At 43.3% G+C, this 19,037-nt stretch overlaps 1 protein-coding gene across 2 annotated transcripts in view; it reads left to right on the forward strand.

Moving 5' to 3' along the window:
- Positions 1-14,390: 14,390 nt before the first annotated feature.
- The window catches only part of PPM1A (protein phosphatase, Mg2+/Mn2+ dependent 1A), a 36,050-nt gene continuing 31,403 nt past the window's right edge, over positions 14,391-19,037 (forward strand). For both annotated transcript variants that reach the window (XM_030485191.1, XM_030485192.1), the window contains exon 1: positions 14,391-14,859. The gene's annotated coding sequence lies outside the window, so the exon portion shown is untranslated. The remainder of the gene's footprint in view (positions 14,860-19,037) is intronic.

Here is a 19,037-nt window from a genome sequence, read left to right on the forward strand (position 1 = left end):
AGCTGTCTGTTTTCAGCGTTACCTTCCTGAGTTCAAGTCCCTGAGTTTTTGTGTGCTTAAGTCTCTGCATTCCTACCTACCCTTATCTCTCATTTCAGCTTTTAGCATATTGCTCCATCTTCATGGTTTTTCCCTCCTCCCTCCCCCCCGCACCCAGGCTACTTACAGAGACTTGAAGGAAGTAACTTCCATCTTTTCTATGTTCAAATCTCTCCTTAATCTTACTTATGTATTGCATCCTTTTCATTTCAGTCTGTTTAGTTAATGTCTTGTGTGTGAGCTCCCATTAATTTAAAACCTGAAGTCTAGTTCTAATTAGGGCAAGTTGAACTACCATGTCTGCTATCCATTTTTAAAACAAGTAAATGAAGCTGTTGGTGCTGCCTTCCTGACCACTGCATTACAGTTCAGTACAACCTCTTCCCAAGCAATAGAAAGTAAGCCAGAAAAATCACTTTTTTGCCAGAGTAAGCTACATCTATACCAGTAAATGAAACAGGGCTAAGGCAAGGAGTCACACAGTGGCACAGCTGATCATCCATACTTTTAAACAGTTATTGTGGTTCATGGTATGGCTTTGCCCACAAACACTGTCCCAAGGAAGGTGGTATATGTCTGAGCAGCATCAGCTACAGACACGAGCCAGGGCAGGCCAGTTAGTCTCAGGACTAGAAAGTCCAAAGATTGTTTTACTAGCAAAGACGTAGCAAAGATGGTTACACAAGTCTTTGCAACTGTTAAGCAAACACCAAGTTAAAGTGGTGTAACTGTGAGTAAATGATTCTTTCCTCCTCTTCCCTCCCTACATCTCACGGTTTCCTCCCTCAGAAAACCATAGTAAAACATCTCCTAACAACAGAGCATCACAGAAAAATACAAAATAGTAATATAAAAATACAGTGGCAAGACCATTCTTATTCAGACAGCCAGGACAAATACAGGAAACATCTTCAGACACAGAAGTAGATGATTCCTAATTGTTAGTCAGTGACTTTCTGTGGCATCCCCTGGGAAGGATTTCCTCATGAGAGCCATTTCCTATCCTCTACCCGGTGTGACACTTGTGTTTGAAGCTGTAGAACTCCACAGTAATCCCAGCCACCTGCAGTGACACTCAGCCCTGCCCTTCTTCTGTATTTCAAATCCATGACTTTCCAATTAGATTATAAACTGCTTGGCTTCATTTTTCATTTGCAAGTGCTCCACAAGCTTTTACTGACACTGCATTAACTGTATCTGCTTAAAAGGGGCATGTTACTTTTTAAAGGATGTTTACCTCCAGACAAAGAGCTCCTGGGCATCAAGCCTCCCTCACTAACCTAACTGGGTATTTCAATGTGACTTAAGTGTTCCAGATTCCTCCTTCACAGAAGGGTGAATTCTATTCAGGTCTGCCTGCCTGAGCTCTGCTCATTCCTCTAGACCACACTACTTTGACTTCTCTTTCTATTTATTGAGATTAAAAGCACTTTTATGCAGAGAAATAATAAGAGAAACTCCAGAAAAACTCCAGTCTTTGCTGCAAGAGATGGGCCATTTATATGAAGATAAGATTTGTTGAGCACAATGGGACAGTGATGGAACCCAGATTCCTTGACTAGTATTATCCATTTCCTTTTCATAACATACTTTCTTTAGTTTACATTAAAGGGTGTGACTGCATCACCTGTGTTTATATAAATAACAGAAATACAGAACATGTTCGGGTGGGTTGAACAAAATTCCATTTGCTGATAACGCCACTGTGTGACATTACTTCTACATAATGCTGCATGATTATTCAATCAAATGAAATATTAGGAGTCATCAAGATGCAAATATATAAGGACTTTTCCTCTAGAGGAATAGCTATAGGTAAGGCTAGAACATAGCTGAACAAACCATGTTAGATGAATCTTAGGTGGATAACTGAGGGAAAGGAAGTATTTAATGTTTCTCTTTTTAAAAAAAAAAAGCTTTCTTGCTTTCTTCATGTAGAACAAACCTCTTCTGATGGTGAAGAAGAGGCAGACTTTATCACTGATATGTACATTCTGATTCTTAGATCCCTGTTCTGCATCTATCCTCCCGGGCTAAGAGTTGCAGGTCATGAAAGTCAATAGAAAGATTTGAATCCCCTTTCCACATCTGGAATTTTCCAGTTACATATATAGATATGTGTCGTGGTTTGAGCCCAGCCGGTAACTCAGAACCACACAGCCGCTCGCTCACTCCCCCCCCCCCCCCCTTCTTCCTCCCCCCGCTCCCGGAGGGATGGGGAGGAGAATGGGAAGAATGCAACTCCCACGGGTTGAGATAAGAGCAGTCCCGCAACTAAGGTATAACACAAAACCACTACTGCTACCACCAATGATAATAACGATTAGTGAAATAACAAGGGGAGAGGATACAATTGCTCACCACCCGCCGACCGATACCCAGCCCGACCCGAGCAGTGATCTGGGCCTTCCGGGTAACTCCCCCCGGTTTATATACTGGGCATGACGTGCTGTGGTATGGAATACCCCTTTGGCTAGTTTGGGTCAGGTGTCCTGTCTCTGCTTCCTCCCGGCTTCCCCTCCTCCCTGGCAAAGCATGAGACTGAGAAAGTCCTTGGTTGGAATAAACATTACTTAGCAACAACTAAAAACATCGGTGTTATCAGCGTTGTTCCCAGGCTGAAAGTTAAAAAACACAGCACTGCACCAGCTACTAAGCAGGAGAAAAATGACTGCTATAGCTGAACCCAGGACAATATGTAAAACAGTATTTATTCAATTTAAATATATTGTGATGAATCTATAAATGTTTCTTTCTGCATGGGCTCTCTGCACTGGTACTGAAAAGACTACTCATGAAAGGAACTACCAAAAACTTTCTCTCTTGCAACATTTAATATTAAGTGAGGGACAAGAGAAGGAGAAGGTGGTGTCCAAATGACTGATTCTGCTGAGTTTTGTCTCCCTGAGCACCCACTATACTCAGCAGAAACTAACTTCATTGTCGGGTGGCTAGGGAACATAAATTAGGAACCTGCTGTAAATCCTGCACTGAAAGATTTTCTCTTGCTCTGTCCCCTTACACAGAGGTAGCTTACAGAGTAGCTTATGGAGGGAATGTCTTCCCAAACACAGGGAACCAGTCCTTTCGTAGCTGTTAGCCAATGACAGAATCAGATAACTCAAATTCCTTTCCTAGTCTCCAAATACTTTTTCTCATCATTATTAGCACTACTTTTTAGGTTTGTAGTAGTGCAGATTTCCTAAGACAGTTAGTTTCTCTGCATTTTCAGGAATGTACTCCTCTTTGGTTTTAATAGAGAAGGAAATTAAAGTTTATTTCCTTTTTTACACTCACATTGTTATCAATTCCAGCACAAATCTAGGACAGGGTTTGCTCTCTAGTTCAGGCACCCTCTGCTGGTCCTACCAAAGCAGAACACAAAATAACAGAGAATGATCACTGCCAACATTTTAAAGAGAAAAATCCAGATTTCTGTTTCTTAACTTTTTACTATCAGAATATAAATTATGAGGAAGATCAGTTTTGGGCCTGTAAACTGAGCATGGGGAGAGATTTTTAATGAATTCAAGAAAATAATTGCATAATCAAGCATGTGAACCCGTGGAATTTCTCAGGCAAAAAGTTCAAAAGTGAACATGGCCTAAAAAGCTGATTACAGCCTGACCTGGCTCTTAGCAGAACCCTGTGATCGGCATTTTAATGACGATGTTCTGTAAGGAGCCCTAGAAGCATACGCTACTTGGGATGGGTTTTTTCCCTGTGTATCTTAGCAAAAGTCACGGGCAGTAGTCCTGCTTAGATAGTACATATTTTAAGGAGGCAGAGATAAGGAAATACAGTGGCTAAATTTTAGTTTCCATTCCAGCAACACAATAAAACAGAAAGCTGATGTAATTATTCATCTCAGAAAATCCCTGAGTGTCAGAGAAGTAAATTAGAACCCAGTGCTTTCTTAATCAGCTGAAGGGTAGGACATGCTGATGTTGGGAGAGGGCAAGTTCGGTGCACCTGGTACTCCAACAGTTCCTTTCTGGTACCAAAACCAAGAAAAGGCAGCTTTAAGACCACTCTCAATACTACCAACATCTAAGCAAGCCTCTCGCACTGCACAGGATCAGGCAGATGTGGGTCTGTCAGGAGGATGGCCCTGTTCCTCTTCAAGGTGTGTAGGATGGTATGCTGCAAGAAGTTTTGTTTAAAACCTACAGGAACACAAACCCAATATGTGTACATGATTTGATGAGCATTTCACCTATTCCACTTTCTGAAGCCAACTTCTACTTGACATTAAGCCTCAGTGAAAGCAACCTTTGTTGAAGATCCATCAGCTTTCTGTGTATGGTAGCATAGGTGTCAACACAGAGAAGTTCAGGAGAGTCACAAAACATAGTAATGTTTTATTTTGCATAGCTGAGTTTAAAAAGCATGTTATATGTCACAGCAAAAGGCAAAATACTAGCCACAGGTATTTAAATCAAAGCTATTTAAGCAGTCTCCTGGTACCTTTCCTGGGTAAGTAGATTCTTCAACATACTGGAGACAGACACCAAGATGAAGAGAGACTTGGAGAACCATCTTTGTTGAGCTGTAAGAAAAGAAGGAAAAGGGAAGATTTTAATTGCTGACTTCAAATGCAGACTCTTCAGAGGTGCGTAGTGATAAGAAAAGAGACAACAGACACAAATGGCAACGCAGGAAGTTCTGACTGGAAACAGAAACAGGTGCCCAGAGAGGTGGTATTTCCATTCTCAAAGATATTAAAAACTCAGCTGGACAAAGACTTAAGTAACTCCATCTCATTGGACCTGCCTTGAGCCAGGCTAGATGACCTCTAGAAGTCCCTTCCAACCAAAATTATTGTATGATTTTATGAAAAGTGACTACTGTATCATTACTCCAGCTTAAACTGATGAAAGTTATTTTGACAGTAGTAATGCTTCCCTGAGCAAGTAAGAAATTTAAACCCAATCCAGACTCGCTGACATCAGTGGGAATCTTGAGTTTACTTGACAGGCTCTGGAACAACTTCAACACTTCTAGGATTCATGTTCAGAAAAGATCCTAAACTTTATTTTTGTCAGCAACACCAGAAATTGCATTAGGATGGCGTTGGTTTTTAGTGTGGGTTTCTTTGCAGGTTACTTTCACAGCAAGATGAGAACGAGGCATTGCACATCAGCTATTTTTGAGTATTCACAATTTCTGCCTAGAGAGCAGCAGAAGGAAGTGTCTGCTTAGTGCTTTGCAGGTATGCAACTTTGCTCTTCAGTTTGCACTTGCAGGAAAATTCCTGTTTGCTAACTGTTACTGGTCATGAGCTTCTCATGTAACTTGGGTTCAGTTCAGGTCAACTGCTACTTTTGTGTTGAGACACTGTCTATATTAATTGAAATTTATGTCATAAAATGGCAATCTTGTGACCTCTGTAGAGTGCGCTAATGATTCAATCCTGTTTTCAGCAGGCTGCTGTGAATTAACATCACCACTGCTTTCCCTTTTTTACTTCATCATTTTTCTCATGGTTTTAAGACAAGCTTTTTTCCTCTTCCTCATCTTGTCTCTAACAAGGTATTATATTATTTATTTTGGACATAAAATAGAGCCTAAAACATCACAAGGGAGTAATGAGAATGCGACATAATAAATGTCAAGTACTAGCCAAATATTTTGATTATTCCTATAAAGGTTAAAAAATGCAAAAAAGAAATGTGTTTGTAAAAATATAATGTATGCCTTTACACACACAAATATAATGGAAACACAAATTTATCTTCATAAATACATAAGTGATATACAATAAATTGAAACAATCAAGAAAACATATTTCAAATCTTTAAAAGAAAACACATTCCCAAACCTCTCAAAAAGTAGCTGGCCTCCTAATCCACTGGATTAACTGAAATTTCCCAAGAAGGAAGGATACCTTTCTGTTTAGGCTGGAGACTTGGATCATCTCTAAGTAGCATCCATGGTTTGAATAATACTCTGAGACAAAGCTGTATCACATGACTTGCACTTAAATGTTCTACAAAATAACATATGCTAAAGTGACCTGCAATTCATCTTCCTTTCCCAATAGGTTCCTCCTTCTGAAACTCTGAGCTTGACCTGCACAACAAGCATATTCTTTTCACAGCGGTAATGCTTTGCTAGTATTTTGTTCTGCACCATCCCTAAAGAAACACACCATCATGGGTTGTCACAAAAATGCTAAAAATCCAAGTTATACTTGTTTTGCTTGCCTAAGAAAACCATCAAATATAGCTTGTGATCTCATATCCCTTTTTATCATGTCCCTTATGCCAGCAAACATGACACAATGTCTTTACTTTTGACAGTCATACCACATCAGCTCCTATGTAATGAAACTAAATTTAAACTTCAGTTATGTTGTCAACTAAAAAAAAGATGTAAGTGAAGTGGTAAAATCCAGCTCCAGGACAGGATTATCCTTTAAATCCTGGACTCTCCAGAATCCTTGGCACTGTGGAAAACTTTTTTTGAAAAATACTACGCAATGTTCAGATTTCAAATATCTCCACATCTTGGCTGTTTGATTCTGACATGTTGCTTTTAGTGTACTTTAAATGTTTAACTCACACACACACACACACACAGAATTATCTCCTCAGCTGTGTCCCAGCTAACAGGCTTGTTACGAGACACAATTGATTTGACAGATTTATATGAAAGACTATAGCAAAAAGTAAGTTGTGTTTGGGTGTACAAAGAAGGCAAATAGATCCAGCTATTTAAAAAAAAGGACTAGTAATACAAAAAAATTGAGTTTAAAGAATATAAATTTTATCATCTCATCAGAGCATCCTTCACATCTGGAAATTCCAGTCTTTTATCAAATTTCAGGATCTCTTGCTTGAATGTTAATAATTATAAGACTCTAAGAGCATCACAAGACTCTTGATGACTCAGTATGAAGTATTCTTATGCATCAACAGTCTGACATGTAATTTTAGCTGTGATTGCTAAGCTAATTTTTAGGTTAAACAACTGACAATTGTAGGCAGGTCCATTAAAATTGGCTGGGATAACAGCTATTTTTACAATATGCTAATGACTAAGGGTTTGATCCTGCAACACTGAGGTCAATGGAAGCTTTGTCCCTGACTTCAGTGAGGATACAGGCCTTCATGCACAGACTACTAATAGCAAATGAAAACAGCAACTTGCATTTACCCTCACATTTTCAAAACAGAAGAACCATCTAGTGAACGGAACGGGCTAAAGCCTAGCTGATAAAATATTCTGGTTGTTTTCTACTTCACAGCTCATCCTATAGCAAAAGAAGATCCTGCCAAGAAAATTAAACTTTCAGCAATTGAACACTAAGATGTTGTAAGCATTGACCACTGACAGATGAAAATGCAACAAGGTGTATCCCCTTCAGCTTGGAAAGAACCGCAGAAAAGTACCTATGCTGGAGTCCTGTCATGCGTCAATTCAACCCAGCCCTTAGAGTACTTCAACGTCTGGTTTTTACTGATGTTGCTTTAAGCTGGTTGATGGTTTCTGCACTGAAGAGCAATGCAGACAATCCCAACAAGACCATTTACATAGTACCATCATGAATATGGTAGATGCACAGCAGCCAAAATGAACTGGCTTACTCTGGCAGGCCATGCCAGCACTTCTTCAGGCATCAAACATGTTATATAAAAAGGGGCAAACCAGATTAGTTCAGGACAAACAGGCTTTCTAGCAAGACCTTTGGAGAGACATCAATTTGATAAATGGACCACTCAGTGGATAAAGAACTGGCTCGACGGCCGGACGCGAAGAGTTGTGGTAAATGGCTCGATGTCCAGTTGGAAAACAGTAGCGAGTGGTGTCCCTCAGGGATCGGTGTTGGGACCAGTCCTGTTCAACATCTTTGTCGGCGACATGGACAGTGGGATTGAGTGTGCCCTCAGCAAGTTTGCTGATGACACCAAGCTGTGTGGTTCAGTTGATACGCTGGAGGGAAGGGATGCCATCCAGAGGGACCTTGACACGCTTGTGAGGTGGGCCGATGCCAACCTTATGAAGTTTAACCAAGCCAAGTGCAAGGTCCTACACCTGGGTCGAGGCAATCCCAGGCACTGCTACAGGTTGGGTGGAGAAGAGATTCAGAGCAGCCCTGCAGAGAAGGACTTGGGGGTGTTGGCTGATGAGAAGCTTAACATGAGCCAGCACTGTGCGCTCACAGCCCAGAAAGCCAACCGTATCCTGGGCTGCATCAAAAGAAGCGTGACCAGCAGGTCGAAGGAGGTGATCCTGCCCCTCTACTCTGCTCTCATGAGACCTCACTTGGAGTATTGCGTACAGTTCTGGTGTCCTCAACATAAAAAGGACATGGAGCTGTTGGAGCGAGTCCAGAGGAGGGCCACGAGGATGATAAAAGGGCTGGAGCACCTCCCGTATGAAGACAGGCTGAGAGAGTTGGGGCTGTTCAGCCTGGAGAAGAGAAGGCTGCGTGGTGACCTCATAGCAGCCTTCCAGTATCTGAAGGGGGCCTATAAGGATGCTGGGGAGGGACTCTTCCTTAGGGACTGTAGTGGTAGGACAAGGGGTAATGGCTTCAAACTTAAACAGAGGAAGTTTAGATTAGATACAAGGAAGAAGTTCTTTACAGTGAGGGTCGTGAAGCACTGGAATGGGTTGCCCAGGGAGGTTGTGGATGCTCCATCCCTGGCGGTGTTCAAGGCCAGGTTGGACAGAGCCTTGGGCGACATGGTTTAGTGCTAGTTGTCCCTGCCCATAGCAGGGGGGTTGGAACTAGATGATCTTAAGGTCCTTTCCAACTCTTAACTATTCTATGATTCTATTTCAACTACTGAGGTAGCTGAGATTCTGGGGAAGGGGAGGGGGACTCAATATTTAAATGGTTCTCTTTTTTCCCTCATTTTTCATTTTCTTTAAAGTGCTTGTAGACTATATTGACATGGTTTTTTAATTTTGCCATTTCACATGAAAAGCAAATTTTCCTGGCCACTGGGTCTTCAGTAACATTTTGCTACACATAGAACGAAGCATGTGAAATGCAGGCGATTTGCAGATGAGCTCTGAGAACCCAGACAAACCACAGTTATCTTCCTGAGCTGCCTGTATTTTTGTCATCTTACTGGACATTTTTGCAGAAAATTTTGAAGAAATTGGAAGGTGCCATGTTTTTCCCATATTTCACATAGAAAACTGGAAGAGAAAAATGGAGGGACAAAAATAATAGCAATATTCTAGAATAAAACTTTATATTAATTTTCAGCATAAAAGGATTCCCCTCTATTCTATTTCTTACTGGAAAAATAAAACTCATAACCAAGAATTGCTTTCTTTCTCTCACAGCTAGAATAAGAAAACCATGTTGCAATGCCCTAATAATTTTGTACCTAATTTTGTAGATTGAAAATTACTAGCATTTGTTTTTTGACAAATGTGCTAATGGTTTGAAACTCATTTTAAAACAAGTTTCTCCTGCTCTATCAGGAGAGCATAGATTTTGTCTTGGAAGGGCCAAAGTGTGGCAGTTCGCACAGCACTTTCCAAGACTTCAGCAGAAAGCGAACTGTATCAGAACTGCTGCACTTCAAGAATGTGGGATGTTTGCATATGATGTTCTTCAAAAGACCAAAGTTTTCGTGCCATCTCTCAGGTAAATTCAGTTTGGTTACAGGATACACCCTAGGTGTGTGCTTTAGATGATTTAAACATCATGTGATTATTAATCATAGCTACAGTACTGGCATTTTATGGAGTTTCCAACGGCACGGCTGCCTTCCCAGGTACCTATGCATGTCAACACACCACGGTGTTGCAGGAATAGTACCAAGAAGACATAAAGCCTGCACCAATAGTCATCCAGCTGGCACTGAGATTCCAAAAGCCGGAACAGCACGCTGGAGAAAAGATGGGGCAGGGCATCAGTATTTCACAAGCCAAGTATAAATTTCTGGCAAGTTCATGATCACACTATGACAGGCCCTGCATATTATTAATATTAAGATTTCTATTAGATAACCTCTAAGCACCACAGGTAAGCCACCTAAATTTTAGCCACCTAAAAATTAAGGGTCTAGTCTAGGTGGTCATCTCAGAATCTTCAGTAGTCACAGAAAGCATAGGAGAGAAAATTCACCTTCAGAAGGCAACTCATCCAACCTGCTTCAGACACCAGTGTAAGCACTGCAGTAACAACCATGTGAAGGTGCCTGTGTCCTTTCACTGGACCACAACAGCCTGGACAACAGCTTAATTATAATCTAATATTTAGATAAGTATTGTTAGGTGATACAAATCCTATTCCATGCAAAACAAAACCCCACAGTCTACCAGCTCTTTAGGGTGCAGAGTAACTTCAAATATATTATTTCCCACCTATATCAGACAATATAGAGAGGGGAAACTGGGACGATAAGTAAGGGAAGCTGAAACCTAAAGGTTCTGCTTTTTCTGACCTTTTGAATGAACTACATGTGAAACACTGAAAGAAGCACAGCTTTTTCACTTAGGGATCAAGAAATCTAAATCTTGCAACTTCACCTGGAGTACTGCATCCAGCTTTGGAGTCCTCAGTACAGGAAAGATATGGATCTGTTGGAAAAGGTCCAGGGGAGGGCCACAAAAATGATCAAGGGGATGGAACACATCTATGACAAAAGGCTGAGAGAGTCAGGGTTGTTCAGCATGAAAAAGAAAAGACTCTGGGGAGACCTTATTGCAGCCTTTCAGTTCTTAAAAGGGACCTATAAGAAAGATGGAAAGAGACTTTTTAGCAAGGCCTGTTGCAACAGGATGAGGGGTAATGGTTTTAAACTGAAAGAAGGGAGATTCAGGTTGGATGTGAAGAAGAAATTTTTTAAAATGAGGGTGGTAAAATACTGGCACATGTTGCCCAGAGAGGTGGTGGAATGCAACCATACCTGGAGATATACAAGGCCAGGCTGGATGTGGTTCTGGGCAACCTGATCTAGTTGAGGATGTCACTGCTCATTGCAGGGGGGTTGGACAAATGACCTTTGAAGGTCCCCTCCAACTCAAACTATTCCATGATTCTATGACAGTTAATATTTGTACTAAATGTCCCCTGTTTAAAGAACATACAGTCAAAATTCCCATACCTTGTGATATGCCTTGTAATAAAAGAAGTTTAATCAACTGGTATTAAAACCTAAAGAGTTAAAAGGAGCTTTGGGCAATACCAACATGCAAAGATTACAGCAGACTCAGACAGAATATGGCCTTTGCAATGGAAACTGATTCCACACTGGAATTAAATTGCCATGTGATCTCAGTAACAACTGCAGTCCCATATTCTTTTTTGATGGTAAGTGATGCTATCAGGAACAGCTTCATCAGGAAAAGTGCGATATTTTCTAAATTGAGAGTTTTAATGAATTCATTGGACAAAATCATCCTGCTGCCTGCAATAACCAAGAGAGCATAAATATCCATTTATTTAGATACATAGGTTTTGTTTAGAAATACTCTTGGCAAATACCATCCATCTACAGACATTTCTAAAGCTGTAACAGGAAGTGGAAAAAAAAACCCTCTAAAAATATTCTCTAAAAATATACCATGGAACGGCAGGTCATTTTAAATATACCTTACTGTGCTAATAGGGTTTTCTTGTTCCAAACAGTGTAATATGAATCTTTGATAATTCAGTTATGGTTTATGATGCAGTGCTGAAAGTTTCAATACCGGTTGAAACAGTGGTTCTTGTTACTGCTTCATTGACTGTAATAAGTCTAGTGACCACAGGTTCCAACCATCTGTATCCCATCTTGATCTACAGCTAAGGAGAAAATACAGAGTTGTATGTTGCGATATGTAGTCTCATCAGCTACAAAGATGCATATTAGAGGCATACATTATACACAGCTGTTGTATCCTAATTAAACGTGATGTTTGAATTTCTTGTAAATATTTATTCTCATTGTCAGTACAATGGGACAAGCAAAACCAACAAACTAAAATAAAAGTTACACTTTAAGAAAATACTGTGGTAATTTGACTCCATCCAATTTCCCAAGAAAAACGTAAATAGAAAATGACAGCAGCAAACTCTCTGCTGTCATTACATTCCAGTAGCTTAAAACTAGGGCATCACAAAAAAAACCTGGGCCATGTTCTCGTTCACTTTCACTTAAAAAAAAAGCAAATCACACAAAATCACAGCTGTAGGTAACAGAATCTAAATGAAATCCACAATTGTATATAATTCAAAGTGTTCGGAGAGACTTATTAAAGTGGAAAAAGAGGGTGAAAACTTAAGTGCAGAGGTCAAAGAAGTGCCTGCAGGAACAATCCTGCGTAACCTCTGCCTTGTCTGTACATTGTAGAAAGGGGATTTTGGGGGGGGTGAGGGAGAAAATGCAGTTTTTAAAATCTGAACTGCATCAAAATTGTAACCAATTGTCTTTGGATACCAAGAGAGGTTCAAAATTGCATTGATGAAGATTACGGTAATTACTTAATCGTGACCTTCCAAAGTCTCCCTCTTCTTGTAGAATACGCTGCATACATTCTGCTCTCCCACAATGGATTTTCATAGTCTTTTACATTTAAATCTCCCGAAAGGTTTGTTTCCGCTAACAAGTTTTGCTGCATTTAACTAGAATTCAAAGGTCTGGAACACCTGACACAACATCGGGCACTACTGAGCGGCGTTCAGTACCACGCTAACAAACACCATCGGGATATCGACATACCGTTCCGTCAGAGTCAGCAATGGAAACTGGAGAATTTGTCATCACACCAAAACATAGTTGATTTATCTGTTAGAGGAAAGCCCTACAAGGATGAGAGTTTGTTATATTTGTTACAGCTTTTTTAGCTATCTCCGGGAATGGCTTTGCTGTTTTTGTAGCCTTATCTGCACAAGAGCCCTCGATTAACTGCCTGCAGCCGGTGGCACACTCGGGATGAAGCTGCACCGATTGTTATCTCCAGTGGCTAAGGGAACATAACCAGCAATTTGGGGCTTTCCAGACATTCCGTTTAGGGAAACCTTAACACAGGGCTGTTTACTCTATTTGCTGTTAACGATGGAAACTACTTAAAGCAGACAACCTTTCCGATTCTTTAGCTAAGTACCCACGTCACCTCCGGAGTCCTCTTCAGTATCTCTCCCTCTGTAGTTCTTTCTTCACAGCCTCAAAAACTACCATGCATTCCCAATCCTCCCTTTAAAAGCACTCCTCCTCGCATCCACTCCTTCTCAAAAAGCCCCAGACCCGTGATTTAACCCTGGCATGATGGAATTAGCCGCACGGAGCGTGTAGTTCCCCCTCCCCTCCCCCGACCCACCCCTCTCACAGCCTCCTTGAGTATCCTTTCCCATAGCCCAACATTCATCGTCGTGGTGTGTCGTCCCCCCCCCCCCCCCAAAATAGAAGCTTGCGTAACAGCTTCTCCTCTAAATTTGTTCTCTGCGGACTGGAGAGGGGAGTCGCTCCCTGAACATACTCCTGCCCCTTTTGTCAACAGGCCAGCCTTCATCAAAGGGTAACGCATGGGATTATTAAATCCATTATGCGTTCATTACTGGTAATCCGCTGCTGATTTTGCCAGCGGTTGTGCTTCCAGCGGGGCAGCCTGCAGGGATCTGGTTTAGGCAGCTAAGAGGATATCCCAGCGCATCCCTGCGGCGGTGCGCCCGCCCGCGGCTTCGGGAACCGGACACGAGCAGGGCGGCTTCTCCACAGCCCGTCCCCGCCGAGAAGCAAGAAGCGCTGCTCCTCGCGTCCGCTGCCTCCTCAAGGAGACGAGACACGCCACTGCGGCCGATACCGCCTGGGCTTCGGCCTGGGCCCCGCTGCCTGCCTGCCTGCCTCCTCCCTCGGCCGTAGGCGAGCAGCGACTGTGAAATGCTGCTGCCACCGCCAGGGGACCGGGACCGGGACCGGGACCGGGACCGGGTCCAGGTCCAGGCGCGTACACTGCCCGCACTCGCCTCAGCCTCTCCCCCCGGGGCAGGGGGCGGTCCCGCTACCACCTTCGCCCCTTACCCCGCCCGAGCTCGCGCCTCTCCTCGGCGCATGCTCGGTGCGGCGCAGCTCGGAGGGGCACGGGGCGGAGGGTGATGTAATACCTGTAACGGCCCCGCCGCTACCCCCCCCCGCGCCTTTGCAGCCCTCCCGGCCCTCACATCCGGGTACCCCGCCCGCTGCGCCAGAGGCGGGTTTTTGCCCTGCAAAACGGTGCTTGACGCGTTTTGGTGTTGGTTTGGGTTTCGCTAACGGGGGGGGGGGGTCGGGGGGGAAGCCGGCGCGTGCGCACGCGCCCCCACGGCGAGGAGCGAAAGGGCGAAGGGGCGCGCGTGCGCGCGCACTCGCTCCCGCCTCCCCTCCCCTGCGGCGCGCGCGCGGCGGCTCTCGGCGCGCCTGCGCAGAGGGAGGAGGCAGAGGCGGTGCAGTGTGTGCGCGCGCGCGCGCGTGTGTGTGTCCGTCCGCGGGGGGCGGAGGACGCTCCGCGGCGGTGCGCGAGTAGGAGCGGAGCTCGGGCGGCGGGAGGGGGCCGCGGAGGGGGGGCCGGCGGCGGCCGAGCGGCGGCGAGCGAGGAGGGGGGGGGAGAGGAGCGGAGGCGAGATGAGCGCTGGGCTCCCCCTGGGCACAGAGCCGCCCTCGACAGCCGCCGCTTGTGAATGAACTGAGGCGAGGCCGCCCGCCGGGTGCCCCCCTCCCCTCCTCCTTCTTCCCCTCCTTCCCCTTCTCCCCCGGCCTGCCCGCCCGCCGCCGGCCCCACCGCGGCCGTCCCCACCGCGGCCGTCCCCGCCTGCCCCCGGCCTCCCTGCCCCCACGCACCTTCGGGAGCGCGGCCCTGCCCGCCACAGCCGGCGCCGTCCACCGCGGCCGGGGGGTAAGTGGCGCTGCGCAGTGCGGGGCCTCCGGCGAGCCGGGCTGAGGCGGGTGAGGGGCGGCGGCGGGGCCGGACGACGCTGGAGGGGGCCGTGTCCACCGCCGACTGGGCCGTGGGGCCTGTAAACAAGCGGGGGCGGATGCGGCGGGAGGGGGCAGGCCCGGAGCGGGTGGGGGGCTCCTCGGTAGCGCTGGTGAGGAGGGCGGCGCCATCCCCGGCCGCAGCAGCCGGTACCGGGTCGGGCCGGCGAGAGGGAGGGAAATTGAAGGGGGGCGGTGCGGTTGCGAGCCTGATGTGGGATGCTGCTGCCAGGGGCCATTATACACACACTCCCCCTTCACCAGGGCCAAAGGTGGCCTGGCCGCGCTGCGCAGCCCCTGCATTGCAGGCGGCTTGACCGAAGGGCGGGGGATGGCACGGCAGCCCCTCGGGGCTGAACAGGGGCAGAGCAGAGGAGGAGGAGGGTGAGCAGAGGGTTTTGGGCCTGGCTTAGGTAGCAGCAGCTCCCTCCTCCCCCATTTCCTTGACCGATTCAGAGTTCATTTAATAATGGCTATAAACAGTCTTCTCTCCCATCACCACCCAAACGCTTGGGGCACGCCACTGGGGAAAAAAAAAAATCAACACGCATCTATTTATAAAGCACCCCACCCTAGCGAGGGTCGGAGCATCAAGCACTCCCCAAATAGTGACATTATTATGTAGCGGGCGGTTTTCCCTTGCCAACGCCTTTCAGGCGTTTAAAGTTTGAGAGAGATTTCGCTGTCTTTGAAAACAACGTCGTGAGCAAAGGTTGCAGTGATGAGCTGTGATCTGCCAGCATGCATGTTCAAAGTAGGTAGAAGTAAAATGCTCTCCTCGAATAAAAAGTTGTCCAGTGATGTACTGGATAAGTGGGCTTGTGTATGTTAAATAGCAGAGGTTCTGAGCGTATGTCTTTATTACATTAGCTTTTGTTATAGTAGATATGATGCAGCTTTAAGACTGGCTGCAAGTTAGTAGTTTCAGAAGAATTGATTTCATAGTCCTCTGTTCGATAAGGTGTTTATATTTATTTAGTACCATTAAAATACTTCAGTGCTGTATGGCAAAATTTTGCTGTTGCAAAACTAAGGTTTAAGTTTACCTTAGTGAGGAACTAATTTTTTTTTTGGCAGTACCTTTCCTCAAATGAGAAGATACTGGTCATGCTGGTCAGTCAGCTGGCCAGCGTGGTAACCTTAAGGTTTAAGGTCCTGTGTGTCATACAAAGGAATTTTTTAATTGTTTTTAAGCAGAAGGCAGTTCTAGATCCTGAGAGCAGGTGATATATTTTCCTTAGATTCTGATGTTCAGCATCAGAGTAAGTAGAAACATTTTCTAAAGTAGAAGTTCTAACTCTTGTGATTCTATGAAATTACTTGCCAAATAGGAGCCTATGTAGCACTTTCCCGAGCCTGTGCGTCTACTGTTTCAGTGGTTAGGTGGCTGAAGCAGGATTTTTGAAGCACTAGTGAAATTAAAGACGGCTGCTGGTACTCAGGACCCTGTGTGAATTGACAAATGACAAAAAATTATGCAAGTTCTAACCGCATTTCTTCTCTGATAGTTTCCCTCCTGTTACTATTCATAGTTTCTCTATGAATAACATCAGAGACACAGGGAAGGGGGAGGGAAACGTGGGTCAGGGATGTTTCACATTTTACCTATCCAATCAAAGTAGCAATTGAGGGAAAGGAAAACAGTTTTGATAGGTGTACCAGTGTTTCTCCTTGGAATACGGACAGCTGCTCCTAAAGGTTTCTCTTCAGGCCTTTCTGGGCCTATCTTTTGCGTGAGAGACTGGGCTAAGAGTTAGAGTTGCTGATCCATCATGCCAGTTATTAATGTTTTCCTCACGGACAGATATCTGATAAAACCCTCAGATAAATGTAGCTTGTCTGGAGAGAGCTGGTCTGTCCTCTCGCACTCTTTCTGGCACAGCCATGTTTTTCTCGTATACAGACAAGGCCTAGCTCTGGTTTATGGGTTTAGTGCTTTGGTTGGTGGTTGTCTGGTAAATCTCTCCCCATGACATACAGTAGAAAACTATACCTGTTTTCCAAGTATTTACTTAACTGTCTATAGGTAAGCTTGAGATACTTTTGAAACAGAGATGGAAATGCCAAATGACTGGTGAAGCTTGCAGGTCCAAACAAGCAGAACTCAGAGCAATTTGAATTAAAGCAGAATAAAAAAAAGTTTTTTCTATAAAATCAAGCTGGTTACTTCTTATCTGGAGCACAGCTTATGCAGTGAAGTTGAGTCATTCTTGCTGAGATAGCATTTTAAGAACTGTCGTTAAAATGCTTAGATATTTAACTCTGGCACAGTATAATTTGCAAACTTATGTAACTGGTATGTTTTTGAATGCAGCTGTCAATAAGAGATCTTATTGCACTTTTCTTTTTTAGTGGAACCAGGGAATATAAAACAGCTGCTCTTACAAGATGACCCAAATATAAGTCATTTAACAATAGTGTATTTCTTACTAAAATATTGTCTTTACTATTGACTTAATTTTTACATGTTCCTGACTATTTTGGTGTAAAAATACTTTTTTTTCTATGCAATTGGCTTAGCAGAACTACATTTCAATTAAATGATTGAATAATGCAGGTTGTGCTGTTAAATAAGCAAGTTTTGGAATGGGAAGTACAGTAAAATGATTGTATTCATTGTCTCTGCAAACCAACTCACTTCAAAGACTTGAATATTAACAATGTTTGAAGTCAAGACAGTTGTGACTTATAGTTACACCTGAGTCAAACAACATTTATTCTTGCTATTGCATGTGGCCTTTTGTAATTTTTGCTTATCTTTTCTCGTAAATTATACCTCACTTTTTAACTTTAACATTTGTGTATGATCTGTAACTTTTTTAAATGATGCAACGTGTAGTCTTATTTGTTCTTTGGAAAATAAAGCTCTTTTTGCGTGCTGCTTTGTTGCTGAATTCTTAGTCATCTCTGTAGTTTTAGTCACATGATCCAAATTTCAGTAAAAATACTAGGATAAGAAATAAACTTCTGTAAAATTTAAACATGTTTAACTACAATGCTCCTTGTTGAAAGAATGGGAAATTGCAAACTATAAAGTCTGTGTTAACAATATGTAATCCCTGAAAAAACGCCAGCGCTCTTGGGATATTTAGAATATGCGGGGAACATACGTAAAGTGTGATTTTTGTGGCATTTTATGCACATGCCATATCCTTGCATAAGAAGGATTCATGTGTTTGAGCCACGATGTGGTGTGGATCACAGTGGAGATAGCATTAGCTCCTTGTAGCTTCTTTAGGTTGCTCCTGTTGCTATCTATCTGTGCTGGAACAAATTAGGGTTTATTAAGATGCAGCACTGCTAGAGTAAATAATTTAAATCTTAAGGCTAGGAGGAATGTTTCTGCTGAGGAAGTTGTAATTGGGACAGGAGAAGAAAGCAAGCATGATACCATGAGAGTAAGTAGACTGATTTTTGTTTCCGGCTAGAGCTAGTATATGACTGTTACTGATGTGAAACCAGTGCTGTAAGATCTGCTTTTCTATATTTCTATCTGCTATAATGCCTACTTTTCTATATTTCTATCTGCTGTGTAAGGTCTGCTTTGCTGTATTTCTGTATGCTAAATGGCTCTTTGTTAAACTGCATACTAAGTTACAGATGTCTGTCGAGTCTGCATTAATTTTTTTCTGCTTGTGTTTGAACTTAACAAGCCTTTGTTTTACTGACTGTTCATTTTATTATTTTTTTTTTGTTTTCATGTACTGGTAAAATTAACTAATGGATATTTCAGCTTGTTAACTAAAGTCTACAAAACACAGCGTTTATAAATATGTGAAACAGTTGCTTAGGTTTTTTTAACAGCTCTTCTAAAAAGATGTTTAAATGTGACTAAAATAACAGAATAAAAACTGCCTTCATCTACAGATAGTTTTGATGCAGTACACTTACACTGTTTAGAGTGTAAGCTTTACAGCAGTGTACTAGCAAAAGAGCATCTAAGAGTGATACAAAGGGAAAAAACAAAACTGGCTAATCAGGTTTCAATATTGAAATGTAGAGTAATCGTAACAGTTTACACATAGAGGAAAAAGTATATTAGCTTCTTTATTGCTAACATCTTAGTTCTCATTTCAGGTAAAAATATTTTAATAGATA

The sequence above is a fragment of the Strigops habroptila genome, chromosome 4 (genome assembly GCF_004027225.2).
Source record: "Strigops habroptila isolate Jane chromosome 4, bStrHab1.2.pri, whole genome shotgun sequence".
NCBI lineage: Eukaryota > Metazoa > Chordata > Aves > Psittaciformes > Psittacidae > Strigops > Strigops habroptila.